Here is a 6,977-nt window from a genome sequence, read left to right as displayed (position 1 = left end):
ATGTTAAAGTATATTTACGTTTTGAATCATGACTGAGCGGTGTGGATAATATTGGACTTTAGGACTATGGCATCACGTAGGGGAAACAACACCAACACCAATGCCAATGCCGCTAACAACAACCATAGTGATTGCGTGCAGGATAGTGAGAACAATCAAAACAACCAGTTTTTGGCGAGATTAACTACTTTGCTTCAAGAGCAAATCCGTGTTCAGGGAGCTCAGATCCAACAGTTGCTTCAAGCCCAGATGACTAATGCTGGAAATAACCATCCTGCAACTAATCAGAACCCTATCTACAAGAGGTTCTTAGAGTTGGGACCACCTGAGTTCAAAGGAGAGACTGGTCCTTTGATAGCGGAACAATGGTTCCATGCTATGGAGACTGATTTTGAATTCATGCAGATCACGGATGTGGATAGATTGAGATGTGCTACCTATATGTTCCGCGACGACGCTCGTATATGGTAGAATGGAGCCAAAGCATCGTTGAACCTAACCACCCTTACTTGGAATGGATTCAAGGATGTGTTCTACGACAAATATTTCATAGTGACCACACGAACCAGGTTGGCCAGAGAGTTTTTGGAGATCCTTCAAAGAAACATGTCGATTGCAAAGTATATGAAGAAGTTTGAAAGGGGAAGATACTTTGTAACGATGATTTCTGGTGATCCTGCTGAAGATTTGAAACACTTTAAGGAGGGGTTGAATGCTTCCATTAAAAAGAATGTTAGACTGAGTGGAGTGCTCACTTAAAAAGATGCGGTGGATCAGGCCATGCTGTCCAAAAAGGACAGAAATGACATTATCAGAGAGTCATAGTCAAAGGGGTCTAGTTATCAGGGTCGAGACCAGAAAGGAAGTTCTAGCTGAAAGAGGCCATATCAAGCCCCACCCCAATACCGACTGTACCAACAGCAGCAGCCTCGACCTCAAGGGCAGAAAAAGTTGGCTCTACCAGCACAAAAACCGGCAAGTGCACCAACAGCTTGTCAAAAATGTGGAAAACTTCAGTCAGGTCAATGCATGGCAGGGACTGGAGTATTTTTCCTTAGAAAAATGCCAGGGCACTATCAAAAATATTTCCCTTAATCCAAAGAACCGGTAAGAGGACTAGTTTTTGCAATGGCACATGATAAAGTGGATCCAAATACAACCATCGTTACAGGTATGATTAATGTTTCAAGTAATCCATCTCATGTCTTAATTGATACTAGAGCTACACATTCATTCATATCTGTTGAATTTGTCAATAAATCGGTTTTGGTACCGGATAAGTCATTATCAGGATTTAGTATATCCTTGCCTTCAGGGGAAGAATTGAGTAGTGATTTGATTATCAGAGGATACAGTGTACAGATGCAGGGTCATGAGTTTCTTGCTGATCTTATTATCCTGAATATGTCTGACTTTGATGTGATATTTGGGATGGATTGGTTGTCTCGATACGAGGCTACCATTGACTGTAAATGGAGGACGGTTTCCTTGAAAACTAAGGATGGAGAAACGTTTCTATTCCATGCCACATCGAAAAATAATTCATCTCTTTTAATTTCAGTAGGTAAGGCATGGAAACTGTTGAGTAAAGGATGTGCAGGTTTCCTTGCAAGTGTCACTTGCAACCAAGAATTATCTCGACCGAAACTTGAAGACATCGAGGTAGTGAAAGATTTCCCATAAGTATTCCCTGATGATATTCCAGGATTACCTCCAGATAGGGAGGTAGAATTTGGGATTGAATTAATGCCCGGAACTCAACCAGTTTCCAAAGCACTATACAGGTTAGCACCAACTGAAATGAAGGAATTGAAGGAGCAGCTACAAAAGCTACTCAATAAAGGCTTCATTAGACCGAGTGTATCACCTTGGGGTGCACCGGTATTGTTTGTCAAAAAGAAAGATGGGTCTATGAGACTGTGTATCGATTATAGAGAGCTGAACCGAGTAACAGTGAAAAACAAATACCCACTGCCAAGGATAGATGATTTGTTTGATGAGTTACAAGGGGCAGTAGTGTTCTCCAAGATTGATTTGAGATCAGGTTACCACCAATTGAAGGTAAAAGATGAAGATATTCATAAAACAGCTTTCAGGACTCGCTATGACCACTACGAATTCTTAGTCATGCCGTTTGGAGTTACCAATGCACCAACAGTATTGAGGGATCTTATGAATAGAGTGTTCTAGCCTTTCTTGGATCAGTTTGTCATAGTATTCATAGATGACATACTGATTTACTCTCGTAGTTCGGATGAGAATTGTCAGCATCTAACTATAGTCTTGCAGATTCTGAAAGAAAAACAATTGTTTACTAAGTTCAGTAAGTGTGAATTTTGGCTGGAATAGATTGTATTTTTGGGTCACCTAGTTTCGGCAAAGGTAATAGAGGTTGATCCAGCAAAGATAGAAACAATTAAAAATTGGGTTACTCCAAAGAATGCTACAGAGATACGAAGTTTCTTGGGATTAGCGGGTTACTATAGGAGATTAATTCAGGATATCTCCAAGATAGCGCTGCCACAAACGTCGTTAACTTGCAAAGGTGTGAATTTTGAATGGTCTGATCAGTGTGAGAAAATCTTCCTGGAGTTAAAGGAAAAGTTGATGACAGCATCAGCACTAACCATACCAGAAGGCATAGGTCCATTCGTAATTTATACAGATGCTTCCAAGAGTGGATTAGGGGCTGTCTTGATGCAAGATGGAAAGGTAATAGCATATTCATGAAAAGAATTATCCTACCCATGACCTCGAATTGGCAGCAGTTGTCTTCGCACTTAAACTGTGGAGACATTATCTTTATGGTGAGAAGTGTCAGATTTTCACTGATCATAAGAGTTTGAAGTAATTATTCACCCAGAAATAGTTGAACATGATGCAGAGAAGATGACTCGAATTGGTGAAAGATTATTACTGTGACATTAGTGTTGGAAAAACGTGTTCAGATCAATTAAGAATTGATACCCGGTGCAACGGAAAGTTTAAAAATTTTATTTTTATATATGGAACGATTCCATATCATGGGTATCAAAACTTTACGATTAAATTATGCAAGTAAAATAATAATTACAATTAATAATATTTTACCTCTTCAAGCAACGGCTTGATTATGGACACCAACAGAATTTAATCTGCTCTTCTTGTATATCCCGGGAACCGATGGCTTCACGATCAATCACCGGAATACGGTCCACGAACAGAAAACAGAAACCCTCTGATTGATTGCACTAGAAATCAATCAGATGTTTATCGTAGAGAATAAATAGATTTGATCTGTTAATTCAAAATGTAATTTTTCGTAAAAAATCACAAACCGAATTTTCTCAAAAGGAGTAGGAATTTTTGAAAAATCCCTTTTAATACATTGTGTGTATTTCAAAAATTGCTAGAATGAATTCTACATGATTTTTGAACACTACATACTTATTTATAGATAATTTCTAGACTAGATTAAGTTATAATTGTATTAGGACTCTAACTCCTTAGGGCCCACAATCCATAACTTAAGCCCAACAAGTCAAGCCCGTTGTTATAGAAATTAATATAAAATTCATCGTGACTCCGATTGATAAACTGATTTTACCAATTTGCACAGAAACCATTTCTGCATCTTTTAAAGTCAAGATAATTTTTCTGAATCCGAATTCAGTGATTCCCAAAAATGTCCATCCTTATGTCATTTTAGAAAATCTCACTCCTTTTAATTAAGAAGTCCAACTTCTCTTTCATTAAATTTAACTCTTTAAATTTAACTATCTCAACGGGGTTTATTAATCCATTACTTGTGTGACCCTCAATGGTTCAGAGATACATCTAGCCGTGGGCTCACAACTCCTTGTGACTCGGAACAACAATTTTCGACTTGCCCAACGAATCATGGTAAGAGCGTCTAGAAACATCGCCCCATGATTCCCAAGGTATCACTGATAGTGCCTGCAAGAACCAGTAGATTTTGGTTAGCGTACAGTACGGTCCCTTCATCCATATATCCCGATCGAATCAACAACCATTGGTGCATCGAGAGTCGCGAGATTCGATAACTATGCATTACATCTTGGAGATCAAATAGTGGCATCGCATGTGTTACTAGGAAAACCGAGTAACATAAAGCACATCATGTACTCTGGCCAGAGATTCGTCACACTAATATCTCCTCAGATCGCATAGGATATCCACACTCGCAAGTATGTGGTGAATCCTTGACAACAAAGCATCGACTCCTATATGTGTCGTAACTGTATCCAATCCCGACACTTAATGACTTCAATAGAGCCGATAAACGAGTCAAAGTACAGTACTAGCATATAGAGTCTCAATGATGTTTCAAGTAGTAAGGACTAATGGTGTACAACCAAAACCATGGACTTTATCCACTCGATAAGTGATAACCACTTGGAAAGTCCGAATAGGGTAGTTCGATCATTCATCATATGAATATCCATTTGCATGCTTTGAACATCTTCATGTCCATTACCAATGAAACTTTGTACTTGGCATCACAAATGCTAGTCTCAATCTCGAGCTATCCTTATCCTTATTAGCGGACGGCTCAATTGACTAGAAACTGTTTAGAATATACAGTGACTATAAGATATGTTTCATAATAGTGATCTCTCTTTATTCACTATCTCATCTTACTTACACTATAGTATATTCAAGGTCTTTATCAAAACATCAATAGTATATCACAATATAACAATATGAAGAAAGACAAAGAAAATGCCAATAATGAATGTAAATTATATTAAACAAAGATTGTTTATACATAGAGTCATAAAATCTCTTAGCCACAAGTTGGCTAACCGGGCACCCACTCTTTCAATCTCCCACTTGCCCTAAAGCCAACTAGTCATACTACGTAATCCCATTGCTTCACGATGTTTGTCAAACAATGGTCCTAGCAAGGGCTTAGTAAGTGGATCAGCGATATTGTCTGTAGAGGTCACTCTCTCGACAGTGATGTCTCCTCTTTCCACAATCTCCTGGATGATGTGGTATTTCCTCAGTACGTGTTTGGATCTTTGATGAGACCTTGGTTCCTTTGCCTGAGCAACGGCACCAGTGTTGTCGCAGTACACCAGAACTGGACCAACAGCTTCAGGAATTACGCCCAACTCTTGGACGAAATTCCTCATCAAAATGGCCTCTTTAGCAGCAGCTGATGCTGCAATGTATTCTGCCTCAGTGGTGGAATCCGCTATGGTGTCTTGCTTGGAACTCTTCCAAGAGACAGCACCGCCATTGAGCATGAATACAAATCCAGAGGTTGACTTCGAGTCATCCACGTCACTTTGGAAGCTAGAGTCGGTATAGCCTTCCAATTTCAATTCTCTTTTTCCATAAACCATGAATATATTCTTAGTGCTTCTCAAGTACTTTAGAATATCCTTCACGGCTTTCCAATGCATTTGACCAGGGTTGGCCTGATATCTGCTCGTGACACTCAGAGCAAAGGCTACATCCGGTCTGGTAGATATCATCCCATACATAATACTACCTATGGCTGACGCATATGGTATGTGTGTCATTTTTTCTATCTCTTCGTCAGTCTTGGAACACAGAATTGGATAGAGAAACTCCATGACACATAGGTAGATGTCCTCTCTTGGACTCATCCATAGAAAACCTTTTCAATATGGTGTCGATGTAGGTTGCTTGAGTGAGTCCTATCATTCTCTTAGATCTATCTCTATAGATCTATATCCCTAGAATATAGGATGCCTCACCCAAATCCTTCATCGAGAATCTACCTGATAACCATATCTTTGTTGATTGTAACATCCCTACGTCATTCCCAATGAGTAGGATGTCATCAACATAAAGCACTAAGAACGTCACCGCATCCTTAACTACTTTCTTGTACACGCACGGTTCCTCCGGGTTTTTGATGAAACCAAAGTCCTTTATTGTTTCATCAAATTTCTGGTTCCAACTTCTTGATGCTTGTTTGAGACCATAAATTGATCTCTGAAGCTTGCATACCTTATGCTCGCTTCCCATGGATGTTAATCCCTCGGGCTGCATTATATAGATTTCTTCCTTAATGTTTCCATTAAGAAATGCAGTCTTCACATCCATTTGCCATATCTCATAGTCATACCATGCTGCTATGGCAATAAGGATTCTTAAGGACTTGAACATTGCGACTGGTGAAAAGGTTTCATTATAGTCAACTCCTTGTCTTTGAGTATAACCTTTTGCTATCAATCGTGCCTTGTAGGTTAGTACCTTGCCATCAGGCCCAAGTTTTCTTTTGTAGATCCATTTACACCCTATTGGAACAATTCCATCGAGAGGATCTACTAAAGACCAAACTTTGTTTGTATGCATCGAGTCTATTTCCGACTGCATAGCATCAAGCCATAAATTCAAATCCGCATCATAAGTTGCTTCCTTGAAGTTTCTTGGATCACATCCAATGTCGGGTTCACTTTGATCCCCTTCAAGAAGAAGACCATATCTAATAGGAGGTCTAGAAGTCCTCTCGGATCTTCTAGTAATAGGCATGTCAATCAATGGTTCCTGAGGTGTAGGATCGTTATTTTGTATCTTGGGTTCTTCTCGAATTTCTTCGAGTTCCATTATCTTGCCTTTCTTATCTAATAAGAACTCCTTCTCCATGAAGGTGGCATTCCTCGAAACAAACACTTTTGTCTCATAAGGATGATAGAAATAATATCCGATTGAATTCTTCGGATATCCTACAAAATAACATAAGGTGGATCGACTATCCAACTTATCTCCCACTGTCTGCTTCACGTAAGCAGGACATCCCCAAATCCTTAAGTACGAATACTTAGGAGCTTTGCCATTCCATAACTCATATGGAGTTTTATCTACTGCTTTAGTGTGGACATTGTTCAACAACAATACCGCCGTTTCAAGCGCATAGCCCCAAAGCGAAGGTGGGAGCTCAGTGAAGCTCATCATAGATCGAACCATGTCCAACAAAGTTCGATTGCGACGCTCCGAGA

The sequence above is a fragment of the Henckelia pumila genome, chromosome 2 (assembly GCF_033568475.1).
Source record: "Henckelia pumila isolate YLH828 chromosome 2, ASM3356847v2, whole genome shotgun sequence".
Taxonomy (NCBI): Eukaryota; Viridiplantae; Streptophyta; class Magnoliopsida; order Lamiales; family Gesneriaceae; genus Henckelia; species Henckelia pumila.
Note: the sequence above shows the minus strand (reverse complement) of the source record.